General features: G+C 35.1%; 1 protein-coding gene and 1 long non-coding RNA gene across 29 annotated transcripts in view; both read left to right on the plus strand.

The window, feature by feature from the left end:
• The window catches only part of RIMS1 (regulating synaptic membrane exocytosis 1), a 420,732-nt gene that overhangs the window by 48,585 nt on the left and 349,888 nt on the right, over positions 1-22,259 (plus strand). The gene's annotated exons all lie outside the window — the stretch shown is intronic.
• Positions 20,301-21,824, plus strand: LOC118500245. The gene is made up of 2 exons (XR_004902799.1): positions 20,301-21,357; positions 21,598-21,824. It is a non-coding gene; the product is annotated as an uncharacterized LOC118500245 (long non-coding RNA).

Raw genomic sequence — 22,259 nt, forward strand, 5'->3', positions numbered from 1 at the left:
AAATGTACCTATACCAATTTAGAACACTACTTTCAAAATGATAAATGTATGCAAATATTAAATGTAAGTTTATGTAAATAATATAAATAACCATAGGAATTTAAAGAAATGTATTGGAAAGGGGAAATGTATACTAAAATGAAAATACATGTGTTTTAAGATCAGAGGTGAGTTTAAATCTTCATTAAAAAATAGCTATACCTTACACAAAAATAAATTCAAGGTGGATAAAAGACTTAAATATAAACCATGACACCATTAAAATCCTAGAGGAGAATGTAGGTAGTAAAATCTCCGATATTTCATGCAGAAATATTTTTACTGAGATGTCCCCTAGAGCAAGGGACATAAAAGAAAGAATAAACAAATGGGACCTCATCAAAATAAAAAGCTTCCTTGCAGCTAAAGAAAACAATATCAAAATAAAAAAAGAACCAACTTACAGGAAAACATATTTGCCAATGATACCTCAGACAAGGGTTTAATCTCCAAAATATATAAAGAACTTACATGACTCCACTCTAAGAAGACAAGCAACCCAATTAAAAAATGGGCAAAGGACTTAAACAGACACTTCTCCAAGGAGGACATACAGAGGAGTCAAAGACACATGAAATGATGTTCAATATCTCTAACTATCAGAGAGATGCAAATTAAAATGACAATGAGATACCACTTCACACCAATCAGAATGGCCATCATAAACCAAGCAACAAACAATGTTTGGAGAGGTTGTGAAGAAAAGGGGACCCTAGTGCACTGTTGGTGGGACTGCAGACTGGTCCACTATGGAAAACAGTATGGAACTTCCTCAGAAAACTGAAAATGGATCTGCCTTTTGACCCAGCAATTCCACTGTTGGGACTATATCCTAAGAACCCTGAAACACCAATACAAAAGAACCTTTGCACCCCAATGTTCATAGCAACACAATTTACAATAGCCAAGTGCTGGAAGCAACCTAGGTGCCCATCAGTAAATGAATGGATCAAAAAACTATGGTACATTTACACAATGGAATTCTATGCAGCAGAAAGAAAGAAGGAGCTCCTATCCTTTGCAACAGCATGGATGGAGCTGGAAAGCATTATGCCAAGTGAAACAAGCCAGGCAGTGAAAGACAAATACCGTATGATCTCACCTTTAACAGGAACCTAAACAACAAAACAAGGAAACAAGCAAAAATATAGTCAAAGACACTGAAATAGAGGACAGGCTGATAGTGACCAGTGGGGAAAGAAGAGGGAATTTCAGGGGAGAATGGGAAGGGTTTACAAGAACAAATTTAAAGGACACATGGACAAAAATTGGACGGGAGGTGGTAATGGGAGAGAAGTGGGAAAAATAGCTATAGATAGTATTTCAAAGTGTCAAGGTAAAGTCTGGGCTACTTGTTCTTATTTACTGAACAATTACACCTAAAATAGTGTTGACATGTCTCTATTAAAACAAAAGAAACAAACAAAAACACTTTTACCTACCACTATTATAAATAATTACTTTTCATTTCTAGCTTGGTTTATTTAGATGTGAAATTTCACCCACAGATTTTAACTTTAAATTTTGAATTTGGCAATATTTTCTGGCTGTGCTTGGCTACTTGAAACCTGTGGTACATGTGACCAATCAGAACAAGGTTCCTTTGAGAACAATGTTGTTGCTCTGTGTTCATTTTAAGGTTCTGTAGCAGGGAAAACTCTGCATTTCCTGTTGGATTATGGCATGTACTTATAGATTTGCCCATAGACTCAGCACTCTTGGAAGAGTAAAATTTCACAATTTCTGTGGAAAGAAAATGTTTCACAAGGGTTTGGAACCAGCCCCTATTTGAAAAGGACAGACTTTCCTCTTTAATTTGTTGAATTTTACCTTTGCTCATAAGTAGCACTGCTCAAAACTAGCACTTCTTTAATAAACTGTCATTTTAACTGTCCAGTGATTCTATACACATTGAAAAGCTGCCTGTTAATGTGGAACAGCATAATGCAAGCTGGCTATTTAAGGCAGTTCAACTCTGTTCAGCATGTACCATATAATATAGTCAATACACAATTTTTCCTTCTCAAAAGCAGCAGTTAATTATCATAAATGTCAAGATTGCAGCTGTCATGGTTTTTTTGCTCCTAAATTGTTTGGACATATCAACTTTCTGATGGAGTATTTGAACACCAAAGTTGTGACCCATTCTGAGTTGCACCCCTCGAATGTAAAATAGCTGGTCCAAATTCTTAAATGGTTAAGCCCAACTAAATGACAGGAAGTTGCAAACTGATAGACTTAAAATATTTTATATTATTCAACCATGCAAATAGATTATTTTGTTACTAATTTTAATTTACAGTATAGGAAAGCAAATTCCTTTAAAATAATTTTAATTAACCATTTTTTCTTTTATTTTCTTGGAACACATGTCTACATAAAATAGAATGAACATAATAAATATGCCTATCAATGCTTAAACATTACCTGTGTTACTTGGTAAAATCTTATGATCAATATAAATTTGGAGAGGCAATAGGGTTTATTTTCATATTTACAATGTGTCTTATTATAAAAGTACCTAATAAGGCATTTTATATTTAAAATAGGGCATATGCATATATGTGATTCTGTGTTGTTCAGGATTTTTAAGAGGATACTGTGTACATTATTTTTAAAAAGAACAGGCTGCTAGAAGATAGATCATAAGTAGAGAACTGCACAGATAGGAAGAGGTGCGCCTTCCTCCTGTAGGCTCAGCTCTCTCACCTGGCTGGACAATGTAGGTGTGGAGAGCAAGTCAGGTTTCACCTGCCATTTGTCCAAGGCCAGAACTTCAGGCAGGGCACACCCAACCTGCTCAGCTGTGCTGGGAGGTCCTGCTTTTGATGTAGGAAGGGTAGACTTTGGAGAGGTTGTGGAAGACATAGTTTTAGAAAATGTGGAGTTGGTGTGAGGTGGGTGTTTGAGGGGAGAGGATGAAGGGATTCACCACCCTAGTACGGGGCAGAAGAGTAATAAGACCAGTGAGAAGGGCTTCGAATGGAGAGAATAATGTGAAATAAGGCTGGGGAGTTTCTCTGAAAAACAGGCTGAGGATTTAGTTATAATAGCAGTCAAAATCATACCTAAAATTGAATGTAGACTTTATGTTTGGTATACATAGAAATTATGTGAGATATCTGGAGATACTCCGATAAAATATTATCAAGTCTGAACTGAAATTCAGGGCCTGAGACTCTAAATAAAGTTCTTTCTATGGACTTCTAGTGATTTATCAAGATGTTACTTGTTACTACCTGTAGGAGAAGGTCCTGGAGAAGATTTTATCACTTATGGAAAAAACCTAACACCTATGTTTTCTTTATGTATCTGACTACAGTATGTGTAAATTATCTAGACCTCTACCTAAGTTGTCTTCTTTAACGGTTGTTAAGATAAAATGGGTAATTTGGAAATAATTTAATAAAGGAACTCACTACAAAGATGCAGGCTGTGTTTAGAACAGACAACAAAGGATGGTAAAGGAGGTCAGAACCACTAATAGCAAGGGCTGTGCCTCCCTGAACCTAAAGAATAAGGAGAAAGCCAGGGAAAGGGAGCTATATGAAAGTGGACAGACGCTGGGGGCTGTAGCACTCACTGTAGGGACACAGGTGTGGTATCTAACAGAGAGAATGTTGGGGAGATAACCACCTCATCCAAATTCACTGTGCACCTTCCTGATCTCCTGCAGATGCCTTCCATTTAATTCATTTATTCAGCGTTTGTCAAGTAGGCTACAAATGTATTGCTAAACCTGGAGAACAAAGTAATCATCAGTCTTTAGTGCATATTTCTGGTTTTCCTTCTTCTAGGCACTTGCTAGGATTATACTTCCTACCCTCTTAGTTTAGGCATGGTCATGCAACTTGCTTTGGTCAATAAAATATGAAGGTAATGACATTTAATACTTCTGAGTATAAGCACCAAAGGGCCAGTGTTCAGTTTTCCAGCGTTCCCTTCCTCTGCCCTGGAAATTTGTGATGATACTGTTGGAAGAACACTGTGGAGTAGAGCCCCCACTGCCTGGGATGAACTTGCCAAATCAATGGGAGAAATAAACCTTTATTATCTTAAACTACTAAGAATCAGGAGCTGTTTTTATCACTGCATTTCTTTATTGATTTGGAATGTTACAGAAAGGTAAATGAGATTAAATTGTGGCTCCGTGGCATCTCATAATTTAATGAGGGAGATAGTCTGAAAAGTAAATTATTTTATAAAGCAACTTAGGAAATGTTAAGTATAGGTGTCAGAGTCCACACAAATGTGAAAAAATGAAACGTCTATATGTGTTAGGAAGGATTCAAGAAGTGGTGAGACCGCCCCAGCTAGGTGGCTCAGTTGGTTGGAGCGTTGACCTGTACACCAAGAGGTTGCAGGTTCAATGTCCGGTTAGGGCACATACCTGGGTTGTGGGTTCAATCTTTGGTTGGGATACAGGAGGCAATCAATTTATATTTCTCTGTTATGTTGATGCTTCTCTCTCTCTGTCCTTTCCTGTCTATCTAAGATCATTAAAAAAAAAAAAGAAGAAGGGGTGGTACTAAAATGTGGCCTATTGTCTACAGGAAAAATTTAAAGGATTATCAGGTTAAAAAAAAAGAGTTGGAGAAGCATTTCAAGATGAGGAGCAGCATGAGCCATGGCAAGTTTGCAGAATGACAAAAAGCCCTACTTTTCCTCATGGATTTATAGACACAAGAGACACTTGGATCAGATTTGGAGTTCTTCAGCACAGTATAGTGAAGTGGTGGAGAACACAGTCTCTGGATTGAGTACCTGAATTTGAACCCCAGTTTGGTATGTGTCATCTTAGGCATGCTGTATAGCTTTCTAAAATTCACTTGTCCCCTATTAAGTTAGAGACAAGGATGCTAGGAAGATTAAATGAAATAATATTTTTTATCAAGTCAACAAAATGCTCGACACATAACAAGTGTGCACAATGTGAGTTTCATAGTTATTACTAGGAATATTTTATGAGCCATAATAATATCGTGGATGGAGGTGAGAGGAGGTTGAGCAGGAGGGACAGGCAGTGCTGACCTAAGGTGAAAAAAGGAAAGAACACTGCAGGATGCAACGACCTGGAACCCCTCTGGGCTGTCAGGGCAAGGCTGCCCTGGAGACATGTAGAGGTGCTAGACCTCTGACCTTGCTGCATCATATACCTTATACTTTTAGTCTTTATGCATTAGAAAAACCTAGGTGTATTCATCAAATCTATAAATAGAGTGAAGGCATAAGCTAAGTCAGGCCTGCAAAGCAGAGGTAAGGGACAATTTGCAGAGCCCCAGGTACACCCCTCATAGGGTCCCTGGTGACTTGTCTTGTCCTTGCTTTTAGAAAAGTGCATTTCAGTTGTGCTGAAGACATTTTTGTAGTATGAGAATTTATTCACCTAAGCTTTTGACTGTATTTTTATGCCTTTCAATGCAATATCTTAATGTGGATTCAGGGTATATAAGGTGTAGGAATGGAAGAGTGGATATGACTTGCAACTTTGATCTCAGTCTCCTATGTTAGGATGTAAGCTTCCTTGAGAATATCACCTCCCAGACCCCTGGGTCTGTGCATAAAAGGTTAACAATAAAGGCCTTTTAAGTCATATTGTATGCATTCTTCTTTCTCCAGAGATCAGGAGAAAAGTGTGAGAGAGAACGACTCTGCTTTTGCTTTCCAAGTATCATTACATATATTTTTGTAAGCAACTGCCAGTTGCTTCCTACACACTGTAGAGGGCTTTAGACTCAGACTGCCTCAGATAACATTCCAAATTTGTCACTTGTTTTGTGGGAAAATTAGCCACTCTAAGCTTCAGTGTTCTTATCTAAAAAATGAGGATATTAACTATACTCTCCTCATAGGAGGAATAAAATGAGATAGGCAAACTCATGATCTTTTTAGATGTTATAGTAATTTAACTCAAATGGTTGTGAATCATCAGGTCTTCGTGTGGTAGTATATAAAATGTTAATGATAATTTTCCATTGAACAGTTAAGGAGTAAGTGGAACTCTCTTATCCTGCTGGCGGGAATAGAATGTAAAATGGTGTAATCACTTTGGAGAACAGTTTGGCAGTTTCTTATAAAATTCACATATACTTGCTATATAGCTCAGCAGTTCTATTTCTAGTTATTTACTCAGTAGAAATGAAGACATATACTTCACAGAGACCTATCCTCCATATGCATGACAGTTTTATTCATAATAGGCAAAAACTGGGCACAATAAAATGACCATCGACCAGTGTGTGAATAAACAAGCTGTGATACATCCACAGATGGAGTATAAAAAGGACCCAATGACTTATACATGCAACAACACCAATGAATCTTAAAAATGTGTTCAATGAAAAAGTCAGACAAAAAAGACATATTGGATAATTCCATTTATTTAACATCCTAGAAAGGACACAATTATAGAGCCAAAAAAGACATTAGTAGTTCTCATGACATAGGGTAGGAGAAGGGGAGAGGATATTGAGTACAGAGAAAGAACTATTTTGGGTGGTAGAAATGTTCCATGTTTTGACTGGGGTGGTGGTACAAGACTGTATACTTTCGTCAAAACACATGTAAACTGTACACTTTAAATGAGTGGATTTTATTGTATGTAGATTATATCTCAATATTTAGAAAAGCTTAATAAAGTAGTTACAATGGAAACCTCTAGGTAGGGAAAGTATCAGTTACTAGTCAAGAATTTGCAACCCAGAAAATTATCTAAAAAGGAGAAACCAGGAACTTGGATATTGAATATTTAGCCTCCCTAACAGTGGAGTCTTGTGCATTTGAGCTTATCATTAGAATTTAGTGATAATGAATTAAGTCAAATGTGAATGGAAAAAAAGCCTCTTAGAAAATCTGAAGTCTCAAGATTATTAGAATAATTGTAGAAGTCTCTTTCCTAATGTGTGTAAGCGTTTCAGAGCTATGACTTGTTCAAGTTTCAAGGCATTTAAAAAAATACTTTGCTATTTAAGCTTTTCTCCAAACACATTTTTCCTACTAAGACAGTGTCTACCTTTAAAGCCAGTTTTTAAGTGCTATAGTCTGATACATTTTTTATCCAAAGTGATGAAATAACACAAACTTCCTTTTAAAAAGGAAGTAAACTTAAAAAAAGAATGCTTGAAGCACAGCTCCAGTAAATGCTTGTTTTTCATGTTTACATGTTTTATTGGACTGCCTTTACAAAGAAAGCCAGAAGTCTAAGATAACATTTAAAATGCAGAATCATACTGTAAGTAGCTGTAAAACTGGGCATTTAAATTCTTCCTTAAATTTTTTTGAGGAAATTCCATGCTGGAACTGCCTTTTGACTCAGCAATTGATGCTCTAAGAATCCTGAAACACCAATTCAAAGAACTGATGCATCCCAATCTTCAAAGCAGCTCTATTTACAATAGCCAAGGGTTGGAAACGCCTAAGTGCCCATTAGTAGATGAGTGTATTAAAAAACTGTGATACATTTACACAACGGAATACTATGGAACAGAAAGAATAAAAGAACTTATGCATTTTGTGACAATTTGGGTAGAACTGGAGACTACTTTGCTAAGTGAAATAAGCCAGTTGGTGAAAGACCAACACCATATGATGTCACTTATAAGAGGAATCTAATGAGCAAAATAAATTAATGAGCAAAATAGAACCAGGGACATGGAAACATGGGACAGACTGACAACTGTCAGAGGAAGAAGGGAAGGGGATAAGGGTGGAAAGAAGAGGAAGGGATCAGTCAAAGAACATGTATGAGTGACTCATGGACACGGACAACAGTGCAGAGACTTGACTGTGGGAGCTGGGGGTGAGGGCCTGGGTGAAGGAGGGCAAAGAGGGAAAAATTGGGACAACTTTAAAGAATAACAATAATAAAAATATAAAAACATCTTTCTTAAAATCAGCATGAAAACTCAAATATACTGTTGGTTCACTGACTGTGGTAAGATCAGGAGACACAAGGAATCAAATTAAGCATACGGGAAGATCAGGACACTGTTTCTCTACTTGTTCCGTATCCTTATCTGTGGTAGATTGTTTACATCATGTTTCCTTTAACAGGTTGAAAATATGGTAAATGGAGACTTTTTTCTTCATTATTATTTTTTAACCTAAGTTCTATTTCAGCCTTAGCTTGGTTAACTTCCTGAAGTGCCTGAATATGCCTGAATATTCAGTGCCTGAATATGGCACTGACCACACAACCTTATGAATATGATGATATTTATTCAACTAGATTTTTACATCGAACAAACAATTTTGGAGTACCTCTATTTCAAATGTAATATTTCAAATGAGCTAAAAGAATATTTTTAAAAATAATATTGTACAATTTGATAGTGCATGACTCTCTTCAATGCATTTTATACACAACACTTCATTTGCTACTGCCAAGAACTCTCCCAGATGGGATTCAGAAATATCTTATTCTCACTATGTTCAATAATAATGAGGAAAAGGAAGTTTACCTAACATTTCCTAGTGGTGAGTGGTAAGCCATGCCTAGAACTGAGTTCTTCTAACTCCTTGCCCTTCTGCTCTACTATACTGTCTTTCTAAGATAATATTCTTGTTCCCTAGTAAGACGAAAATTGGGCAAATGTATTTGGGTGTGTAGTTGTTATGTTTTCCATCCAGGTCTTGTGGGGTGAAATCAGATGGAGTGTTAAGGACAGGTCCAAACTGGTGGCCTTATGGCAGTTCCATCACACCCAGGCCTGACTGTGATGTGCGTTGAGTAATGACAATGTGCAGTGTTGCATTCTGTTGTGTGGACTTGGTGGCAGGACTGTGTGGGACAATTTCTGAAACTCCAGGCAAAGCCTTGTAGCCCAACAGGTATTCCCCCCATGGTCTCCCACAAATTTCTAGTAATTCTGTTCTTGGAATGAATGTACTACTATTAGCCATTATCTATATTATTTTTAATACATTTATTCCTTTATTCAATAAATATATATCTACCATCTCTCATGTACCTGATGATTTTCATGGAGATATGGAAATGAATAAAATGAACAAAGTTTTGTTTCATGGAGATTTTGATCATTTTTATTGGTATTACTATGAATTAACTTTAGCTAAAATCAGGAAATTTTTGAGGACTTTGGAAAATCATACTGATGAGTGTAAATAGTTGACGAGGAAAGGCAGGGTCACATTCTCAGAGATTAGGATTCAGGTAAGGTACCGACTAGGAAATGCCTAGACATGTGGTACTGAGGTATCATGAGAGCATGCTACGCAGAGGTTGAATCTGCTATAGTGGGGGGAAAAGTCTAAATAGACTAAAACTGTATACAAAAATATCTCCCATGAGACCTTGCAGTCTTTCTAGAGAGGAAAGAGGAGAAATTAGCCATAAATCTCTCAGTGCACAAGCATTTGCCTCTCAAATGTCTGTGGGATGATTGGAGTGTCCCAGCCAGTGTTAGCTGGGTATATTGATTCTTCTTAAGGTTGGCAGGTTGGAAGTGATGAAGATTGGGCTTCAGAAGGAATAGGCATCAAGCCATAGGTTAGCCTAGATTTGCTACATATGTCTTGGGTTTGTTTCATGGTAGTGAAAGTTTAAGAGGGCAAGCCTCAAAGTATGATTGCAATCACACATTTTTGCCCTCTCATCACATCTTGTCAATTGGCCATGCTGTTGGCCAAAGCAAGTCACATGACTAAGCCCAAACTCAAGGAGCAGAAAGTATACTTTGGTTACCATGATGCTAAAGCAAGTGACATAGCTAAACTCAATAAAAAGAAGTGGAAAAATGCTGTGGGAGTGAGTGAATATTTTTGAACAATAATTTAACCAACCACAGGAAAAAATAACTTTTAAGGGCAGAGGAGTGGATCCACTGATATAAGATGGTCTATGAAAGTGTGCTAACATTCTGACTTATTTCTAATTACGTTTTTAATATTTCATACTCTCCCATTACAACAGTTATTTTCCCTTTCAAAATTAGTTTCTTTCCTTAGTATAAAAACAAACTTACCTGTTAGAATAAAGGTACATTGAAATAGCTTAATTTAGTCACTTCCAGCCAACTCTCCAGGATTTTTGAATCACTTAGGCTGAGTTTTCAGTGTATGAGTAAGAAAGCCAAAGCAAATGTTCCTGCTCTTCTGGTTGAAACCTTTGAGTTACAGTAGCTGTAATAAAGACACAAGAATTACAACTCTGAAACTATTTTCAAGGTTCTCCTCAACCAAATAGACTCAAGTTAAAGGAGTGTGCCTTTTACAGTATTGCCTTTAGAGTCCTAAACTATTTATACCTATAGAGGAGACACATTAAAGAGATTTGGAATATAGTGATGACCAACTTTCACATATTAATATTATTTTTAAAGTAATAGGATTTGATATGACTTACAACTTTTTACATTTTTCAGTATTTTTATAAAAAATAATTTTAAAAACTTTTGTTATAAGATCTTGCTCTTAGAAATTGCAACTAATTCTCAAAATTTCTTAGAAAATAAATGTCATTTAGCATAGCATAAGGCATATGGCATAAGACATTTCAGTTTTACATAAAATGTAGACTGAGTATTTCAGAATACCAATTTTAGGACTTTTTCAGACAAATACAAGTACATTTCTTAAGTAATGTTTTGTGAGAAACACTGGAGGCAAATTTACCTTTTAAATAATCTACATATAATTTAGGGCATGTAGTATGTTTAAACATATAGTACCATGGTTTGTCCTTTAACTGAACTCTATTTTAAACATACCTTTAAGTTCTTCATGTATAGGTATGTAATAATTCATCTTGATGAAAAATATTCCTATAAAAACAAATTTCTTAGCTTTAACAATATTTATGTATATTCTTCTGATTCTGACAAATAGAAAGGAATACATTTTTCATTTTGAAAAACTATATTAATTGTTTGATTTCTGTAGTCATTTATTGGAATTATTGTTTTCCAAAGCATATTAAATTATATTCTACTTTCATGAAAGAAGACATATCCTTAAATTATGAGACTTTTGCCTTCTTTCTTTGAGCTAGCAGTTATTTTTTCTTATTTATATTTCACTTTTTATTGATACAATTTATGAGGTCTGTCCAGAAAAAGTACAGTCATTGTTAATATAAGGAGAACAGTTTTTGTGACATCGTAACTTGGCAGCCAAGGAGAGTGGACTAGAATGTGCATGCATGAACAATGATGACTTCACTGTACTAGTCAGTGAGGGCAATAAACATCCTTGAGTGAGCATGTGTACTGTGTGGCCATCTCATTCAAAGTGATTGAGCAAGTACAACAACAAATCTGCATCAAATTTTGCAATAAGCTTGAACATTCCTCCATGTTAACTATTCAGCTGATTCAGAAGGCTGCAGCTATGGGCAAATGGGAATTGGCAACTTCACAACAATGCACCCTTTCATGTATTATGTCTCCTGCAGTGTTTTGGTGAAGCAGCAAATCACCCAGGTGACTCAGCCCCCTACAGCCAAGATTTGACACTCTGCAACTTCTGGCTTTTCCTCAAACTAAAGTCACCTTTGAAAGGGAGGAGTTTTCAGAGATTAAGGAAAATACCATGGGGTAGCTGATGGTGATTGGGAGAACTGTGTGAGGTCCCAAGGTGCCTACTTTGAAGGGGACTGAAGTGTCATTATCCTATGTACAATGTTATTTGTATCTACTTCAATAAATGTCTCTATTTTTCATATTATATGGCTGGACACCTTCTGGACAGACCTCATACATACAATAACATTTACTGATTTGAAGTGTTTAGTTTGATGAATGTCAACAATTGTATATAATTCTGTCACTACATCTCAACAGTATACAAAATGTTCTCAATCCCCCCTCCATACATACAACCCAATTAGATGCAACTGTGCATCAGATTCTTTTTTACCTATCCTTGAATATTTAAAAATCTGAATTATACAATAGGAACTTTTTTGTCTGGCTTCTTTGTTCAACAATTTTTTTTTGAGATGTACTCACACTGCTGCACATATCAGGACTATATTCCATTGTATGTGTGTATATGCTGTAATTCTTTTAACCAACTTTTCTATTGATGAACACTTGGGTTGTTTCCAGTTTAAGCTATTATAAATAAGGCTACTCTAAATATTTTTATACCAGTCATTTTGTAGACATGTAAAATGTAGACATTTCATTTTCAGGGGTAAATACCTATAGAGATTTCTGAGTCATAGGGTACATTGCTTTTTTATTGATTTATAAGAATTCTGTATAATCTGGATATTAGCCTTATATATGTACACATATATATATGTATATGTAAGATAATAGTGTAAATATTTTCTCTTAGTCTGAAAGTTGCATATTTATGATTTTAATATTGTCTTTGGGGGCAAAATTTTTAATTTTTATAAGTCAAACATTTAAATATTTATCATTGGTGAAGAATCAGTCATTTTTAACTACTTAGTGCCAAAACCCAAAATAATATTTCCAAAAAATTGCCATCATTTTGAGATACATTGCAATAAAATTATGGGTGATTTTTAAAATAATATTATAATATAAATTTTATTTGCATGCTTCTATTACTATGACATACATTCTTTTTTAAAATATATTTTATTGACAATGCTATTACAGTTGTCGCAATTTTCCCCCTTTGTCCCCCTCCAGCACATACTCCCCATCCCTCCAGCAACACACTTTCCTTAGTTCATGTCCATGGGTCATGCACATAAGTTCTTTGGCTTCTCCATTTCCTATACTATTCTTGACATCCCCCTCTCTATTCTGTACCTACCAATTATGTTTCTTACTCCCTGCAAATATGGCACTTAACCTTTTTCCCCATTCTCCCTCTTCCCCCTCCTAGCTGATAAGCCTCCAAATGGTCTCCATATCTATGATTCTGTTCCTATTCTGATTGTTTGCTTAGTTTGGTATTCTTTAGATTCAGTGCTGGTAGTTGGGAATCTGTTGCTCTTTTAATGTTCATAGTTTTGGTCTTCTTTTACTTACAGAAGTCTGTTTAATATTTCATGTAATAGTGACTTGGTGATGATGAACTCCTTTAGCTCCACCTTGTCTGGGAAGCATTTTATCTGCCTTTGAATTCTAAATGATAGCTTTGCTGGATAGGTTAATCTTGGTCATAGATCCTTGCTTTTCATCACTTTGAATACCTCTTGCCAGTCTCTTCTGGCCTGTAAGGTTTCTTTTGACAAATCAGCTGATAGTCTTATGGGAACTCTTTTGTAGGTAACTCTCCTTTTCTCTTGCCACTTTTAAGATTCTCTCTTTATCTTTACCTTGGGCATTTTAATTACCATGTGTCTTAGTGTGGTCCTCTTTGGATCCAACTTGTTTGGGACTCTCTGTTCTTCCTCAATTTATATATCTATTTCTTTCACCAAATTAGGGAAGTTTTCTTTCATTATTTTTTCAAATAAGTTTTCAATTTCTTGCTCTTCCTCTTTTCCTTCTGGCACCCCTATGATTTGGATATTGGTACCTTTAAAGTTGTTCCAGAAGTTCCTAAGCTTATCCTCATTTTTTAAATTATTTTTTCTTACTGCTGTTCTGATTGAATGTTTTTTCCTTTGTTGTGTTACAAATTGTTGGTTTGATTTTTGGCTTCCTCATCTCCACTGTTCATTCCGTATAGATTTTTCTTTATTTCATTTAGTGAAAACTACATTTCTTCCTTTATGTTTCTGCCATACTCGATGAGTTCTTTGAGCATTCTGATGACCAGTGTTTTGAACTCTGCATCTGATAGGTTGGCTATCCCCATTTTGTTTAATTCTTTTTCTGGGATTTTGTTCTGTTGTTTCATTTGGGTCACATTTCTTTGTCTTCTCAATTCAGCAGCCTCCTTGTGTTTGTTTCTGTGTATTAGGTAGAGCTGCTTTGACTCCCTGTAAAAGCACCCATCTGGATGGATGTGGCTTCTGTAAATTCTTGGTGCTGGACTTCCATACAGCTCTATTTTCTGACAGTTTGGCTTATTATTTGTTTAGAGAAATAGTTGTAGTTCTCTCAGTGGTTGCATGAGGAAATGAATTGTGTCTACCTTCACCTCTATCTAGACTGGCAGTCCCCAAATTACTGGTGACTTTATAAAGACAATCTTGTAATGTCAAATATTTTTCATTGATTTAGTACTTAATTTAATACATAAGAGAAAATATGGAAAATATTTCAGTAAGGTAATCATGTGGTTTTAGAGAAAATATTTCATATTCCCTCAGATTTTCTATAGGGAAAATAAAATATACAATATTTGCTTGAAGGATAAATATATAAAATGCATTCATGACCAACAGCAATGTTAAGACTATAATATTTCCTCTCCAGTATTAGGGTGACAGACATAATCTGCCTATTGTAATGATTGTATTTTTATTCCCCGTATGTCTAATTCAGGAATTGCAAAGAAGGATTTTCGAGTTCCTATGCCTGTTGAGTTATTTCTTTTAAAGATTACATAAGTATATTGATTGCTTCCTGTGTAAAATCCAACCAACCAGCAAACAAAAACTTTAGGCATTATGCAAAAAAATAGTTAATTTAGGTTATGTGTTCAATTTGGTGAATTTAAATTGAATGCTTAGTCATGAAAGTATTAAGTAACTTCTGTCTGTCATTTCTCTGTGAAATTAACATATAAGAATGGAGAAAACATTTATCTAAAACTATATTGTCTTACTTGGATGATAAAATTTCTGAGTGTGGTGATATAGTACTTCAATGGACCAAAATTTGAGGCAGTTGCCCACGTTTAAGTAAACATAGTAATGCTTTTAGATTAAGAGATTGCCAATTGAAAATATTCCCTACTAAAGTTAAGTGCCATATTTGCTATTCTATGATATCAACTAACTTACCAAGCATTGATTATATCCTTTAGCAATTTCATATTTTTTTATGTTGCAATTACTGTCTTACTTTATTGTTTCCCAAACTAAATGCTATTCCTTTGAAAATTCTACATATTAGGCTTCTGTTTTAGAGGTAAACAGTAAACACTAGCATTTTGAAGATTCTAAAAACCTTTCCAGTAAAAACCCTACTTACCCTATTTAAGTTAATATTTTTCTTATTTGACTATGAACTCATTTTCATTCCATGTTTTAACACTTAGTTCCTATGCAATGTTTCCATGAAATAGTCTTTCTGAAATGCTGATTTCATATAACATTTAAAATTTAGTGAGATGTCATCATTATAATATTTATTATTTACTATATGTATACTAGATGCCAGCATATGCCCTGTTGGACATACTACATTTTTCAAACTTAATGAAAATTGCATCTTTTAATTTTTCTGTAAGATATTTTAACTTTATGTGATTTTGGTTTGCTTTTCTCAAAAGGATTTCAATATAAAACATTGATAAAATAGCAATTTAAACCTATAACCAAGGAAGAATGAGATTATAAACATATTTACCATGTCAACAGAGTTGTTATGATAAGCTTTACATTTTCTCTGAACTCCCCTGGAACACTGACCAAAAGAAATCGTGATGGGTATTTGTAATAAACAAGGAATGACATTTTTCTTATGTTATATTAAAAAAAAACTGTGAAATGAATGTGGAGTTTTATAAAAAGGACTCACAAGGATGTAATAGATAGCGACATCACAATATTTTACAGTAAAGGCAGATACCCACTTCATACAGCTATTTCTTGTATCGACCTGTCATAAAAGCTGAGGGCAGTTAAACATTAAAATGCAGTCCAGGGAAAGCTATTTTATAAGAGACTGTAATAATGTGGTCAAAGTTATGGTGACTTCTTGTGGTTGAGTTTCCTCTAAGGAAAGGACTCAGACTGTCCAGTGGAGTGAATGAATGGCTCATTCTTCATCAGTGGTCCCAAATGCCTGCCTGGACATATTAGAATCACCCAGGGAAGCTACTCATATGAAAATTCTTGCATCCAAACTCCAGCTTTGCAGTTCTGGGCTGAGACCCAAGGAATTTGTCCCTTTAAAAACCTCTTTAGATGATTCTGATATATGACCAGGTTTGGAAGCCACTCATAGATAACTTTCCCTGAATATCACTTCTGTCAGTTGGCCTTTTTATATGACCTGCTATTAGAGAGGGTTATAAAATTTGGGTTTGTATATTTCTTGTGGACCTAGAGCAAAAATATTGTACAACAAAGGGAGTCAACTTTTAAGAGAGTTGTTATTCCAAAGAAGCACAGTTAGAGTGGGCAGGTCTCTGGGACACATGCCTAATGTGAGATAATTGAGTAATGATAAGAGAAGTGAAGAGAGGATGAAGGGGGCACAGGACCACTGAGTATAATACACTAAGAGCTGGTCTTTTTAAAAAGCAGCAAACTTGTTCCATACAGCTTTTCAAGGACAGACATAGGATCCATGTGTGGAAGTTACAGAGAGACCGATTTCAGTAAACATTAAAAAAAATATTCCAGTCATTGGGAATCTTTAACAATAGAATTAGCTATGTCAAGGCTAGAGGATTCTTTGTGGCTTTAGGTTTGCCTACTGCAGAAGCATGCACACTCTAGGAGACAGTGACTTGGATGGAAGGTGCAACAAATTTCCATCTTCAAGTTTGGAAATCTCTAAAGTTTTTCTACATCCATGGATTTGTAAATAAGAGTGATATAAAGCAAGTAAATCCCAGGAGGGACTGACCAACTAGAACTCTGGAAGTGACACTGAAGAGAAAGCTGAACAGTAGTTATATATGATGATGTAATTTAAATTATTTATTGCCTTTGAATTTGTGAACACAAAGTGACTTGGTAGTGTATATATATACACACACATTAAAAGTATAATAAACTAGATTTTTATTCTTCAAAATAAATGTACTTAATAGTTAAGATTTTTGGAGGGTGGAAGGTGTAGCCATTATTGCACTATTTACATAGATTCCCACCTTTAATCTTATTGTTTTTGTTTGAAGTTAATTATTTTATATTAAAAATAATTTATTTTATATTATTTTATATTTATTTATAAAGATATTTATTTTACAAATATATATATTTAAAATAGAAAATATTTATTTTATATTAAAAATAAAACAATTTCAAGAAAATAAATGTACACATAACAGGGCTTTTGTAAATGCTATATCAAATGGTTGTTTAACCTGCCTGCTACATGGTGTGGTTGTGAGGATCAAATGAGTTAATGCACATAAAGAGCTTTAAAAGCCCATGTGTAATAAATGCTCAGTAGATGTAAGTTGTTATTACTGACTGACTTCTAGGCTGTGACCATGGCACTTGGCATAGTGCATGGAGTAGGGCAAGTGTCCTGTAAGCATCTGTTTATTGGTCACAAAGACTTCCTAATCATCAGGGCTTCCCAATCAGGGCTTTGAAACATGCTTCTATTTCACGTCCTACTTCCAAAGCAGACATTTCTTGAACTTCTTCCCAGTACTTGAGCTGCAGCTATTAAACAATTCTCTCATGCCTATATAAGGACTGATATTTTACAAGATACTGGTGAAGGATTAATGAGAGTCCTTAACCTAGAAGGCTTCCTGGAGTTTAGTACATTTGAGTTGAATTTTGAAAAGACTGAAAATTAATGGAGAAGGAAAAAGAGGCAGATAACTTTAAATGAGAAAAATGGCATATGGAATGGAGACGAAAATGCTATTGTAAAAATTTGAGAGATATTTGTCTGAGTTGGAAAATGGACTATGTTAGGAATTAAGAGGGAGAGATTGGTAAATAAGAGGATTTTATAGATGAGCTATCCAGGAACTAAATAGTTTGGAACTAATGTTTGTATTTGGTATGGTGGAGAATGTGAAGCCCTTTTGTAAAAACTGTGAATCAGAGAAATTGGAGATTGAGGAAGAATACTTGAGTAGTTCATTCAAGAGAGAAAATGAATTTGGAAGTATAGACATAAATATGAAAGAGCAATTTCAACACCCTTCAAAATAACAGCCAGAGTACCCAGTGACTTACTGGCCATTAAGGAGAGTGAGAGGTCATAGTGGCATCAAGATGGTGAATATCAGTAATAGGAAGATTTAATTGACTACTGTGTAGAATTTGGGAAGTGCTTAATTTTGAGATGCGAAGGAATATTGAGTTCAGTATTTTAGTCTGTTCCAGCTCTGTTGTTAAAAGGGTTCTAAGGTAGATAGAGATTTAAAACCTGATTGATAATGGGAAGTGAAGTCTTGAAATGATGATTCAGGAACCAGGAGCCCATTTGAAGCAAAAACGACAGTTCTATCATGTCAAGATATAGAGCAGAGGGCTTGGAAAATGTTTACTTTTGTCCAGGAGGAGAACAAAGTCCTATTTACTGGACTTTCTTTCCAATTATCACACCTTTTATCAGCATATTTCTAATTATCTGTTTGGATGAAGGGGATGAAAAAAGTTATTTACAAGACTTTTCTCTCTGTGTAAATACATAAAAATTAATACAAAAAAGTAATCATTCAGGTATTAAAGTTCCCTCTGAAATATCAAAATGATTTGGTTTCATTATTTTTGTCATATTTTAGGTAAAAGAAGCATCATGGCTTCTTGACAAATATTTTATTTATAATAAAAATGAATAGTGTATATTCATTATATTCTTGTATGCCACTTTATTATTTATGCACAAGTAATAGTCCACATACAATATATTTTCATATCTGATTGGCTGCAGGTTTTCTCTAACTTTCTAGGCAGGTAAAACAATTGAGAAAATAGTTACAATTAATTTAAAGCAATGCTTGAGATTTCATTAATGCTTTTGCACATTCTATTTTCCCATTTTATTTGATCTATTTAAAATCCACTTAAATCCCACCAAGGAACTGTTGTGGATCTCTAGTAGATATTTATTTGGCTATCTGTCTCCCTGATGAGGAAGGAGAAAGAATGCTTGTGGAGAAAAGGCATATTTAGATACATAAAACTACCCTAAAATCATTATTCGAAGAGCTGTGGTTTTGTGTTATAAATGAAAAAAAGAAAAATCGTTAGTTGTTAAAAAGCTCTGCCAATATCTTTTACAGACACCATTCATCCCTCTCTACTACCAAATTGCCTTCTTCATTCACCCTGGATATGGAGACCACAGATAACCATTCTCTAACAACTATCTGTTACTCTTCTACAACATGGAAATGGGGCCAGGGAATGAGAGGTGTTTTAAAACTTGATATATTCATTTATAATTCTAATCTTCCTGCTAAAACTTGAATTAAAATGAAATAATTTAGTTGGTAAAACCCATCTTTCATAGATATCATGTGATTTTTGAAATGATAAATTGTGTTTCTAGACTATTGCGGTGATTCACAAATAAATTTAACTTAAGTAGCACCAAGTGCAATATATGACATACAAACAAATGACATGACTGAAGGCCTGTGGGATTCTTAGTGCAGCTCCTGGCCCACTGTGGGCACTAGAAATTTTAGCTGATACTATTCATTGTTATTTTTCTGTTTTGTTGTTGGATCATTTTTATGTCTAAATATGTTTACATTTCTTGAAATTCGTCTTGTTTTGCTGAATTGTTTTTTTTTCCTTGTTATTGAATTTATTGGAGTAACACTGGTTAATAAAATTATATAGGTTTCAGGTGTACAATTCTGCAATACATTATCTGTATATTCTATTGCATGTTCATCACCCTAGGTCTTCTTCCATCATCACTTATCCTCCTTTACCCTCTTCTACCTCCTCTACCCTCTTCCCCTCTGGTAATCACCATACTGTTGTCTATGTCTATGAATTTGTTTTTGTTCTTAATTCTGTCAACCTTTTCCTCCTCCCCTCCCTTCTCTTCTGTTTCTCCCTACCCTGTACATATGATAGGGAACCCCACAAAACCAGAATTATCTTCTGGAAGGTAGCCCCTTGTAGTACAGGCTTCCCCTGCTAGGTGAGTGTTCTAGGAACACATCTGTATCCCTGTACTAGTTGGCATTGTTGTGAGAGGCTGTTCAGCTTCAGCGAGTTTTTTTGAAGACTCTTTCAATGCACTTGCCCATTTCGTGATGGTGATTTAGATGCTCGCACCTGTCTACACTGCACTGAGTATTCAGAAGTTTTTGACCAAAAATGGTAAGACTCTGTGCCCCACCCACCATATTCATGCAATCTCACCCCAGTGGTCTTGTTTTCATTTGTTTCCTGGGATGAAAAAAACTCTTTAAAGTTTTGCCCATGTGGAAGTGGTGAAACAAAAAATGTCAGAAGCACTAAAAAGCATCCAAATTGATGAGTTCAAAAATTGTTTTGAGCAGTGGGAAAAACGTTTTGATAGTTGTACTGCATCAAATGGAGCGGGCTTTGAAGGTGGCTGAGGTTTAACATGTAAGAATAAATACACAATTTTTTATGAATAAATTCCATTTTAGGGGGTCCTTCTTCATATAACTTCTCCCTTTCCCAAGATTAATTTCCTCGAATAAAATCATGCCTGTAAGTATTAAAAAGACCATCTTCTGTACTTCACTCCCCTTTTCTCAGTTCAGCCTTTGTCTACATTTGCAATAATTGTCTACATTCTCTATCCCTATTTTTCATATCACCCCTTTTCCTATGGACCCACCACAACTCCACCTGAGCCCCATTTCCTTTGCCCTTGGATAGTTCAAGCTATGATTTCAAGCCTCATCTTATTTGATGCCTCTGCTGCATTGACTCTATATATTGATTGCCTCCTCCCTCTGGAAATTCCTTACTTTTTACTACATAGCTGCTTCTTACTCTGTGTAATGAACAGAAGTTCTCTCTTGCAGATTTAGTGGCAGGAAATTGCTGGTCTTCTTGGTTTTGCTAAAGCTGTGTTGTGTTTTGCAGGTAGCCAGTGGCTTTTGGAGAATGTGTACAGTTTAGTAGGTAGCAAAATGTAAAAGGCACAGTGTGTAGGGGGTGGTAGCAGATATAAATCCATAGGTATGTAAAATATTTCAAGAATTGGTGAATGGGGAAACTAATTGTTTTAATGGAAAGTAGTGGCTTAGATAAAAAGAGGTTAATTAATCATATTACTGAAATATTGAAATCCATATTAGGACCTAATAGAACCAAGTTTTTAGCATTCCAGAGACATAAAGGACGATTAACAGGACAGAATTAAATAATCCAGAGACCAGGGACTTGACTTCTCACCTATTATTTTCTTCCTTATTAGTCTGAAAAATTTGTATTTCCACAATTTAAAATCATTCATTAATCTCTGTAGTGATTCTTTATCTTGTTATCACCTTTATTTTTGTCAGATTTTGTGAATAATTTCCTGGCTTCTTTAGGGGAGGTTCAGCAGGCCTTATCATTCACTATGAAGAATGGCCAGCTGGTCTCCCTTTTTGTATAGGTAGGAACCTACTTCTCCTGTTCTTGATGTATTTTTTTTAAAGATTTTATTTATTTATTTTTAGAGAGGGAAGGGGGAGAGAGAGAGAGAGAGAGAGAGAGAGAGAGAGAGAGAGAGAGAGAGAGAAAGAGAGAGAAACATCAATGTGTGGTTGCTGGGGGTCATGGCCTGCAACCCAGGCATGTGCCCTGACTGGGAATTGAACCTGGGACACTTTGGTTCGCAGCCTGCACTCAATCCACTGAGCTACGCCAGCCAGGGCCTCAATGTATTTTTAAAATAATAATTTTAGTCTTCTGTAGCTTCTGAGGGTTCCCAAGTACACATCACAGGTATGGCAGTCCCTGATGAATGTCCATTTTCTCCTTCTGGTGTAGAATTTTCACTATTCCATCCTCATCTTGTGGGAAACAGTCATCATACTGATTTGTTCACTGTTAACTGACATAAATATGCAATTTTTAATAACTAATTTTTAATTAATATTTTCAGCTTTTTTGTTTTAGTATTTGTAATGAAAATGAAGTCACTTCTGAAGACCTCCTTTGAAAAATATATTTGAGTAGATTTTTGTGAATTGTAGTGTGGTATATTTGTTATTATGCAAATGAATTTTTAAAATATTTTTAGCTTTCTTGGATCTTTTTCTTAAATAAACTCTTTTTCTATACCAGATGACCTGTCTCGCATTTTACATTTTGAAGTATCCCCATTGTTCTTAGGGTCACTCTACATTTCTTATTTAACTCAACTTGATACCCTGATATCTCCATTATTCTGATGTTACATTTAGAGAATATTGACTTTTGATACTAGAATAATTTTTCAATATATTCTAGTACAAAATATTCAAATATTCAAATTATTTGAATAGGTTCAACAATGTATCTATATTATGAAGTAAATGGTATTGAAAGATAT

Source organism: Phyllostomus discolor, chromosome 4 (genome assembly GCF_004126475.2).
Source record: "Phyllostomus discolor isolate MPI-MPIP mPhyDis1 chromosome 4, mPhyDis1.pri.v3, whole genome shotgun sequence".
NCBI lineage: Eukaryota > Metazoa > Chordata > Mammalia > Chiroptera > Phyllostomidae > Phyllostomus > Phyllostomus discolor.